Raw genomic sequence first — 12,835 nt, forward strand, 5'->3', positions numbered from 1 at the left:
TAACAATACACTCACACAATGACAATACACTCACACAATGACAATACACTCTCAGAATGATAATACACTCACAACAATGACAATACACTCACACAATGACAATACACTCACACAATGATAATACACTCACAACAATGATAATAATACACTCACACAATGACAATAGACTCACAACAATGACAATACACTCACAATGGCAATAATACACTCACACAATGATAATACACTCAGACAATGTGAATAATACACTCACACAATGACAATACACTCACAACAATGACAATACACTCACAACAATGATAATACACTCACACAATGACAATACACTCACACAATTATAATACACTCACAACAATCATAATACACTCACACAATGAGAATAATACACTCATACAATGACAATACACTCACAACAATGACAATACATTCCCAACAATGATACTACACTCACAACAATAATACACTCACAATAATAATACACTCACCACAATGATAATAATACACTCACACAATGACAATACACTCACAACAATGACAATACACTCACACAATGATAATAATACACTTACACAATGATAATAATACACTCACACAATGGTAATAATACACTCACACAATGATAATAATACACTCACACAATGACAATACACTCACAACAATGACAATACATTCACAACAATGATAATACACTCACAACAATGACAATACACTTACACAATGATAATACATTCACACGATGGTAATACATTCACACGATGATAATACTACACTAACACAATGATAACAATACACTCACACAATGACAATTCACTCACACAATGACAATACACTCTCAGAATGATAATACACTCACAACAATGACAATACACTCACACAATGACAATACACTCACACAATGATAATACACTCACAACAATGACAATACACTCACACAATGATAATACACTCACAACAATGACAATACACTTACACAATGATAATAATACATTCACACGATGATAATACATTCAAACGATGATAATACTACACTCACACAATGATAATAATACACTCACACAATGATAATAATACACTCACACAATGACAATACACTCACACAATGATAATACATTCACACAATGAAATTACACTCACACAATGACAATACACTCATAACAATACACTCACACAATGATAATACAGTACCCTCACACAATGATAATAATACACTCACACAATGACAATACACTCACAACAATAACAATACACTCACACAATGATAATACAGTACCCTCACACAATGATAATAATACACTCACACAATGACAATACACTCACAACAATGACAATACACTCACACAATGATAATAATACACTCACAACAATGATAATAATACACTCACACAATGATAATAATACACTCACAATGAAAATACACTCACAACAATGACAATACACTCACAGAATGACAATACACTCACACAACGATAATAATACACTCACACAACGATAATAATACACTCACAACAATGATAATAATACACTCACACAATGATAATAATACACTCACACAATGATAATACACACACAATGATAATAATACACTCACACAATGACAATACACTCACAACAATAACAATACACTCACACAATGATAATACAGTACCCTCACACAATGATAATAATACACTCACACAATGACAATACACTCACAACAATGACAATACACTCACACAACGATAATAATACGCTCACACAACGATAATAATACACTCACAACAATGACAATACACTCACACAATGATAATAATACACTCACACAATGATAATAATACACTCACACAATTACAATACACTCACAACAATGACAATACACTAACACCATGACAATACAAAACACTCACAACAATGATAATAATACACTCACACAATGACAATACACTCACAACAATGCCAATACACTCACACAATGATAATAATACACTCACACAAAGATAATACACTCACACAATGAGAATAATACACACACAATGATAATGATACACTCACAACAATGATACTACACTCACAACAATGACAATACACTCACACAATGATAACAATACACTCTCACAATTACAAGACACTCACACAATGACAATACACTCACACAATTATAATAATACACTCACAACAATGATAATACACTCACAACAATGACAATACACTCACAACAATGACAATACACTCACACAATGATAATACACTCACACAATGATAACAATACACTCACACAATGATAATCCACTCACACAATGAGAATAATACACTCACACAAGGATAATACACTCACACAATGAGAATAATACACTCACACAATGACAATACACTCACACAATGATAACAATACACTCACACAATGATAATCCACTCACACAATGAGAATAATACACTCACACAATGATAATAATACACTCACACAATGACAATACACTCACAACAATGATAATAATACACTCACACAATAATAATACACTCACAACAATGATAATAATACACTCACACAATGACAATACACTCACAACAATGCCAATACACTCACACAATGATAATACACTCACACAATGAGAATAATACACACATAATGAGAATAATACACACATAATGAGAATAATACACTCACAACAATGACAATACACTCACACAATGATAATAATACACTCACACAAGGATAATACAGTTTGCTCACATAATGATAATAATACACTCACACAATGATAATAATACATTCACACAATGATAATAGACTCACACAATGAAAATACACTCACACAATGATAATAATAATACACTCACACAACGACAATACACTCACAACAATGACAATACACTCACACAATGATAATACACTCACAACAATGATAATAATACACTCAGAGAATGACAATACACTCACAACAATGACAATACACTCACACAATTATAATAATACACTCACACAATGATAATACACTCACACAATGACAATACACTCACACAATGATAATACACTCACACAATGACAATACACTCACACAATGATAATAATACACTCACAAAATGGTACTAATACACTCACACAATGATTATAATACACTCACAACAATGATAATACACTAACACAATGAGAATAATACACTCACACAATGAAAATACACTCACACAATGACAATACACTCACAACAATGACAATACACTCACACAATGATAATAATACACTCACACAAGGATAATACACTCACACAAGGATAATACACTCACACAATGATAATACTCACACAATGATAATAATACACTTACACAATGATAATAATACACTCACAACAATCATAATAATACACTCACACAATGACAATAGACTCACAACAATGACAATACACTCACAATGGCAATAATACACTCACACAATGATAATACACTCACACAATGTGAATAATACACTCACAACAATCATAATAATACACTCACACAACGACAATACACTCACAACAATGACAATACACTCACAACAATGATAATACACTCACACAATGACAATACACTCACACAATGATAATACACTCACACAATTATAATACACTCACAACAATCATAATACACTCACACAATGAGAATAATACACTCATACAATGACAATACACTCACAACAATGACAATACATTCATAACAATGATACTACACTCACAACAATAATACACTCACAATAATAATACACTCACCACAATGATAATAATACACTCACACAATGACAATACACTCACACAATGATAATAATACACTCACACAATGATAATAATACACTCACACAAAGATAATACACTCACACAATGATAATAATACACTTACACAATGATAATAATACACTCACACAATGATAATAATACACTCACACAATGAGAATACACTCACAACAATGACAATACATTCACAACAATGATACTACACTCACAACAATAATACAATCACAATAATAATACACTCACCACAATGATAATACACTCACAACAATGATAATAATACACTCACACAAGGATAATACACTCACACAATGATAATACTCACACAATGATAATAATACACTTACACAATGATAATAATACACTCACACAATGACAATACACTCACAAGAATGACAATACACTCACACAATAATAATACACTTACAACAATGATAATAATACACACACAATGACAATACACTCACAACAATGACAATACACTCACACAATGATAATAATACACTCACACAAGGATAATACACTCACACAAGGATAATACACTCACACAATGATAATACTCACACAATGATAATAATACACTTACACAATGATAATAATACACTCACACAATGATAATACACTCACACAATGATAATAATACACTCACACAATGGTAATAATACACTCACACAATGACAATACACTCACAACAATGATACTACACTCACACAATAATAATACACTCACAAAAATGATAATACACTCACACAATAATAATACACTCACAACAATGATACTACACTCACACAATAATAATAATACACTCACAAAAATGATAATACACTCACACAATAATAATACACTCACAACAATGATAATAATACACTCACACAATGACAATACACTCACAACAATGACAATACACTCACACAATGATAATACACTCACACAATGACAATACACTCACACAATGATAATAATACACTCACACAAAGATAATACACTCACACAATGATAATACACACACAATGATAATAATACACTTACACAATGATAATAATACACTCACACAATGGTAATAATACACTCACACAATGAGAATAATACACTCACACAATGACAATACACTCACAACAATGACAATACACTCACACAATGATAATAATACACCCACCAGTAAAAAGATTCGGATGGGCCCCCACCGTGGTTCACCTCGATGCGCGCGCGTGCGCGCACGCACGTGGCAAGTGCCGGCGTCAATCACGGACCGCACCACGCCAGCACACAAAAGACAGCGACGATCGCTCAGCGTAACGGCCACAATAAAAAAAATGGTAAAGAGGGCCCTCTATTTTTTTACGTTTTCGCCAATAAAGCTTGGCGCGTTTACGTCCCGCTCGCGTGTTTTGCTGTCGATGTTGTTGTTGTTGTTTGTTTGTTCGTCCCAACGTCGGCGGGTACATGTACGAACGCCAGCGAGCTGATTTAGACAACGCGCGTGAGCTCACCGGCAAACACGGCCGCGCTCTCATTCCGCGGGCGCGCTTCTTGATGCCAGCAGCAGATGGAACGTGCGGAGTGGCGGTCTCTCCCATCGCGAGAGACCGCCGACGAGCAACGCGTGGCGCGCGCGTCCGCCCAAGTCACGGCGCCTCGACGGGCCGCTGGCAAACCGCGCGGTCGCCACGTCACGCGAGCAATCATCGACATCATCATCATCTATGAGCCCACTCAATATCGTCGTCATCATCATCAGCAGCAGCATTGTTACATACAGCGTTGTCATGATAATCGTGACATCGTAATTGTTATCGTCGTCATCGTCTAATGTCGCCGTCATCTTTCACCACCCCAGGAAGCGCTCATCATTGCTGTCTGATGAGAATGGCTATAGAGGTCCCAACGTGCGCGAATGACCTTCCAATGCATTTCGTTTGTTTTGTCGTCGGGTGATTGGTGGAATGATTGTTATTTCAAACGACTTGGTTGTTGTGTTTTTACGACACGTAATATTTGAATATGGGTCTTGCTTGAAAAATTGTTTGTACATGATCATCATGACAATGATGATATTATACAGCAGAACATTTAACATGTAGGCTTTCACGACCAATATCATCCATAATACAGGTTTTTTGGGGGGGTTTATATCGCGTAAATATATCAATGGGAGGATTTCTCCACAAATCTGTCTGTCGCCTGATGAAGCTAGTTGTAATTACTGGCGAAACGTCGTACTCAGATTATAAATGTTGTGGCTTTGCTCTCCAACACACCGGTGTGCTGTACTAGTAACGTATTGGCACGTTCTGTTTACGTGGCAACCCTTACTAATTGTCTGTGTCGGGTGGTGGCGGGTTTAACGACACATTTACGCGATCTAACCCTAAAAAAAACCTGAATTAGAGTGAAAAATTATCATACATTTGGAAAAATGGATAATGATTCTGTATAATGGTTGTGGATGATGATGATGATGACTGTATATTGAATGGCCAGTGATTGATCTTGGATGACGACGAGGAGGCTCGGAGTAATGACCGTCGCGGTAGCGATGACCGCGACGATCGTTCAAGTGGGCGCCGCGCTGACAGAGTTGGGGGTCACCGCTCAGTGACGCCACGAGGGCCGTGGTTGTTGCCCTCGCCGCTCGGCGCTGGAATCGTTTTGCGGCTGTCTCTTTGGCGTGAGAGCGCCGTTGTTGGGGTGGACAAGGGGGGGGGGGGGGTGACGACGTGACGTGCACTCGGGGGCAGGATCACAATCTTCCGTGATTGAGAGCTCACAAAAAACATATATGTACCTCCGCACTCGATTTATTAAATGAATGCTGCAGATCAGCTGCGGGTGCCGGAGACATGTGCGGTGACATGGAATGAGTCACCGTAGCTTGCGCGTGCCGCTGGGAGGTTGTTAGACAATAGAATTCGGGGTAGCAGCCCGTTCTAGCAGTCGCACCTGTGGGTAAGGCACGGAGCCCTCTGGGGGATTCCAGAGGGCTGCGGGGCCGAGGGCCAAGCATGGCCGCGCTGGGCAGGGCATAAGGCGAGCTCCGACTCACAGTCGAGGGGGCTGCGATCTGGAGTGGAACTCGTCGTGATCTTCACCCTCTTCAAGCGGCCTGTCTGGCAGCGTGTTGGCTGTCCTCGACCCGGTGTGTGGTTAAACTCTAAGGTTGTGAAGGCCGGAATAAAAGAGAGTATCTCCTACTCGTGTCTGTGAATTAGCACACTACACTTGTGCGGGAAAATATAAAACCCGCCGCCTCTCGGTGTGATCGCGGCGATAGCTCTGCGTCGTCGCGGTGCGTGGAGCGACGCGGGTCTCGCGGGACGTTCCTGGGTCCCCCTGGAGTTCCTTACCTCGCGATCCACCTGGGGCTTCCGTCTGTAAACTTTACAATGGAAATTAAAAATGTGTTAAGTCCCTTTGATAAGCCACGATAAAGACTCACTTTGCTCACTCGTGTGCCATGCAGCTGAACAACGCGTCAACATATTTTTCATTCTACAGTTTTTATTTGTAAAAAAAATCAATTATCTGATTTCATTGCAACTTGTTCTCGCCTTGTGATTTTCAGAATCGCCCCTTAATATAAAGACGCCTGTTGATAAACAATGGCGGAGCCAGGATTTTCAGGTAGGGGGGCCACCCCTCCAGCAATGAAAAATTATAGGCGTTCGTAAGTACGGACTTGTCCCTTGCTTTTTATTCGACGCGTGTGCGGCGATGGCGCAACCATCGATCGAGGGTCGAATTGGAACCGCGTTGTGTGATCGGCATCACGACTTCAGGGAAGTCGTGTACTGTATACGCAACTGCGCACAATTCTGCGAGTCACTTATAACTGCTTTGTCGTTACTTATTGCAAATTATGGACTATTGTCCTATCATCTCATAGAGTCCCTGGCACATAATTATATGCTACACAGGGGCAGTGGGGGTCGCAAAATGCCGATTTATTACTAATCCGATTGAAATTAGGGATGTCGATCGGATCATAGGGGTGGGGGGGGGGGGGGGGCACGTGCCACCCCCCTCCACTGGCTCCGCCAGTGCTAATAAATGAACTAAGTCTGTGTGCGTACAGGGGGGGGGGGGGGAGGGGCGACGGCTGGGGCAGGCATCTCATGGCGACATGTGAATCCCGGCATCCCCACGGAGCCGAGATCCTTGACCGACGCGCAAACCAAAACCACACCGTTGCAGCCTCACGAGCCTCGAGGCATTCTACGCAGTGGAGCTGTAGCCGGCCCTCCGGGACCGCTGGCCCAAGATGCACGAGCCGGTTGAGCGGGAGCAGCGCTGGGTGGTCGCTCGGCTTGGCGGTATGACGCTGTGAGCCCTGTGTCGCCTCGCAAACAAGTACGCTCCGTGAGAAAGAACAAAAACATCGGGCGCTTGCGAGTGACTTCCAGCCACCGTCGGCCCACCATTTGACCATTCCTGCGGGCTACGGTATTTAATTGCTGCCGTAGATTTATTTCAGGAGGTGACAAATACGATATGACGTGTGCACTTAACGCGCCTGTCGCACCTAACGCTGAATGCTCTTAATGCACCTAATGCTTAGCAAACGTTACACGGCGCAAAGTTGAGACGCCAGCCGTGCGACATTCTGTTGCGTTCCAGTGAACGGTTAAATAAAACACACGGAGTGTTTTTTTTCTTAGGTGGCTGGGTGACTCAGGGGTCAGCGCACCGAACCGGCGCAGCTGCGATGCAGGGTTTGAATCTTTGTTTCAAATCGCCTGTCATTAACCTGGTTTCTCAAATGTAGCGAGAACATGGTCTCAGCCTGGTCACCAATGACTACATAGAAAAACAAACAAAATAGCATCACTTAAAATTTTCTCACTCAATTCGCCTACATTCCAGGCCTGAGTATCAAAGAAAATGTTGGTAAGACTGACACCCAATGAACAATCTTCGTACGCACTGCGCCCAGGGTCATCTTTGCGGTGAAATTCGAGGCTCGCTCGGCAATCTCTTCTCCCGTGGATCTCGGCGCCCCAAAGAAGCCCGGCCAATTGCGGCCAATTTGTCTCGAACACTTCCTCGAAACCCACGGACGCTCGGAGACACTTCCCCCTCAAAGAGCACGAACAACGTGGAGACGGCGCAGATGACCCCGAGCAAACGCGGGCTGCGGCAGAGGTTGCCGCAAGCTAATTTACAGTCCCCGCGGTTTGGGAATTGTACATAAATGAGTTAATAAATTACGGCACAATAAGGCACAGGGCTCTGCAGCGGCATAGATTTCTCTAACGACCAATCCCCTAAGAGTTATTAACGCGAGGGCGGACAAAACAACCACAACCGTGGGTCGGCCTTGCAAGTAGAGTGGCCGATCTATGGCCAGATGTCACGTAAGCAGCATGAGGCAGTGCCCCTCTCCTGTTCAAAGCCCTGTGCCAGTGGTGGAAATTCCAAATTCCTATGGCAGGGGTGAGTCTTTCCATGAACAACCACTGTTGACTTCCAAACAAAGTTGTTCCTATTTGAGTGATCCCGGATGGATGATGGGCCCGAGTCAACCTCCAAGAAGGATTTGAACTCGTACCACCTTACGATTGCGAGCCCGCTCGCTCTGCAGCTGTGCCACCTGGCCAGAAGCTACGACCAGGAGTCCATAAGGTGAGCGAGGTGAGTCTCAAGGCTCTTTTTGAAGGAGGGTCTTGTGATGGGATGTTCAGCCCGTTACATTCTCAATTGAGGAGATGTTGAGGGGACAAACACTCGCAGGGCCGCACAGATGGGTTCACAAGCCCACTTTGCTGTACCGTCATCTCTCGTACCACCCCCTCATAGCCCGGCAGGTTCGCTAGCCTCACAAATCTCCGCGCGATCCACCAACCCTCGTCTCCGTAGTGCCACCGCGACCCGGCTGAAGCCCGGTGGTGTAAACTTCCCACGACGGCTCCGCGTGCCCCCCACCCCCTGCCCCACATCGCGTTTCACTCAAAGTAAAACCTCAGCCTCTCATTTATAAATCCATCTGTGACACTGGGAACCCATCTCGCAGCAGTCATTGAAACGCGCCCATTAGTTGAGGGGTGGGGGGGGGGGTGAGAGGGGGAGGAGGAGGAGGGGGGTCTCCGCGCGGTAATTTGGCACGCGGTATCGGCGAGTGACAGCAGCAGCCGCGCGCGCGCGCGCCTCGGTGGCTGCGCTGTTGTGGCGCGGCAACTGCCGCAAGCCAAGTGGCGTTTAGTGTCCGCGCCGGCGTTCAACGAGCAGGTGGGGCCATCCGTCAATTTCTATGAAAATCACGGCTCCGCGAGCGGGCAGCGACGCGTTGTCGATGTTGCGAAATTTGCAAAATCGCCGCTCAGTCGGTCGCCCCGTGTGTGTAAATGTGGCAGAGTAGACTTTAGGCACATGAACAGGAAAAGCAAAATATGTACGTGTGTTTTTATATATATATGACTCTGGAATTAAAACAATCTTGCCGGGCTGTTAGGACGCATTCAAATGCGCCTGTATAATGAAACGCCGAGGAAAGGAATTGTCTTCGCATAACCATAACCCGCGCGACGAGGGAAGGCCTTTGACTTCGGCAAAATAATTTTGAGATGTACTTTTTAAAAGACAATAACCTCGTGCGCTTTCTGAGCCCATCCGTTCTCGCGGCTGTCAGCGGCCGGGCTCTGGAGCGGCGCTGTCGGACCCCGCGCATCTCGGCACCGCGCGACGCCGACAGCTACGCAGCCTTCTCATTTCATTCTAACCGCCGCCCCGGGGCGCCGCCATCCATCATCCCTCGAGTTAAGGAATCATAAACTTCCCTGCCGTGCCCTCCTCCCCGCGACCAAATTAAAGAGAGAGCGAATCGCACGTCTCGCCGCTGACAGCGGAGCGGACGCGCCGTCGAAGCGGTCGCGCTCCGAGACAAAGAGAAAGAAACCACCGCGCGCTCTCCCCAGCGCCCCCCGCCCCCTCCATCGACGTCGCCAGGCCGCGACGAACGACCGGATTGATCGCAACCCACGCCGAGACCCGCGCGAATTCAGCTGCCGCTAATCAATTTGCGCTGTTTGTGCACGCGGTGGTCACCGGCTCGGGAGGGGCCTTAATTGGCCAATAAATTTAACGCGTGGACCTCCGGCACGCCGAGGTGTTCGCATAATAGAACGGCGTTCGTCCGAGACCCCTCCCCCCCCCCCCACCAGGCACGCGTCTGTAGTGAATGCGGGGCGGTAATGAAGCCGCATTGATTACAGAGCCGGTGGTGACTTGTCCAGAGCGTCGCGGTGGACGAGGTCGTTGACGGCAGCTCGAATCGTGCCACGGGAACGCGCGGCGCGTCGCTTGCGGGGTGCCATTCGTGGAGCGGCGCCGATAAACTTCGGAGGCATCGGTGGCAGCGAGAGGGGGGGCGGGGCACTGATTGTTTGGGGGGCATGGGGTGACGTGCGATGGACTTTGGGCTGGTGCCGCGCACGGGATCGACCACCAGGCACCGGAGGGTAAATTCAGCGCGGCGTCAACCGCGCCGTGACGACCGGCGCAACCAGCATCAGGGTTCGACGTCAAACATTACGAGGCGAGCACAGTTACATAAATCATAAAACAAGTCGAGACAACGTGCACTCTCACCTCAAAACAACGCGATGCACCTGACGCCTCTTCATTTGAAGCCTCAGGAGACGCCTCCTCCAACGGCGCCGCCCCCGCGCCGCTGGACCCCTTCCCCCTCTCGGACTTCACGACGCTCGCGCCACACAGATCCATTGTTCTCCAGGCGCCACACAGATCCATTGTTCTCCAGGCGCCACACAGATCCATTGTTTTCCAGGCGCCACACAGATCCATTGTTTTCCAGGCGCCACACAGATCCATTGTTCTCCAGGTGCCACACAGATCCATTGTTCTCCAGGCGCCACACAGATCCATTGTTCTCCAGGCGCCACACAGATCCATTGTTCTCCAGGCGCCACACAGATCCATTGTTCTCCAGGCGCCACACAGATCCATTGTTTTCCAGGCGCCACACAGATCCATTGTTCTCCAGGCGCCACACAGATCCATTGTTTTCCAGGCGCCACACAGATCCATTGTTCTCCAGGCGCCACACAGATCCATTGTTTTCCAGGCGCCACACAGATCCATTGTTCTCCAGGCGCCACACAGATCCATTGTTTTCCAGGCGCCACACAGATCCATTGTTTTCCAGGCACCACACTGATCCATTGTTCTCCAGGCGCCACACAGATCCATTGTTTTCCAGGCGCCACACAGATCCATTGTTTTCCAGGCACCACACTGATCCATTGTTCTCCAGGTGCTACACAGATCCATTGTTCTCCAGGCGCCACACAGATCCATTGTTTTCCAGGCGCCACACAGATCCATTGTTCTCCAGGTGCCACACAGATCCATTGTTTTCCAGGCGCCACACAGATCCATTGTTTTCCAGGCGCTCCGTTTTGGCTGCCCTGCTACCTCTGCCTTCTTTCTCACACTTCCTCTCCATCTGTCTCACCCACGCCACCCCCACCCAGATCTTTCCCGACGCCATGCCGTCTTTCTCCAAAAGTGCCACCCCAAGGATGGCTGGGTGAGGCCGGGTTCGTGGCGTCTCACGCACCGCGAGTCACGGCGATCCTTCAACCGCTCAGCTGCGATGCCAGCGATCGTGGCGGTGATTTCACCGAGTGGAGCCCTACCTGAGGCTCAAGGCTCTGCTTAAAGAGGGTCTCGCTGCGTTGAGTTATTCTAGCAAGGCTATGAACGAGGGAGTTTGGCTTCGTGCTGGAGGAAACCCAGCGCCACGCACGCCGGGGTCAGACACTCGGCACTGCTACCTCGTGGCAACATCTGGCAAGCCCTGGCGACCACCCATCCCCAAACCAAAAAAAACACTACCCAGGCTCGCTCCCGCTTAGCTTCCAAGACGAGGACGGTGCACCGCGAGGTGTTCGGCTGCCACGTGGCGGTTTGGTGTCGCAGTCTCCAAGGACGGTCGCCGCAGCCCCGCGTGAACCACTCGGCCTAACGGTTCTCACCTGCGCTCTCACGACGAGACGCAATCTCGCCCTCAATTCCAAACTGCCCCCCGAGTGTCCGACCGAGTGCCGAGATCAAAGCGGGGGGGGGGCGGGGGAGTAGAAGGGCGG

The sequence above is a fragment of the Petromyzon marinus genome, chromosome 17 (assembly GCF_048934315.1).
Source record: "Petromyzon marinus isolate PM22_M1 ecotype Great Lakes invasive population chromosome 17, UKy_Petmar_22M1.pri1.0, whole genome shotgun sequence".
Lineage (NCBI taxonomy): Eukaryota > Metazoa > Chordata > Hyperoartia > Petromyzontiformes > Petromyzontidae > Petromyzon > Petromyzon marinus.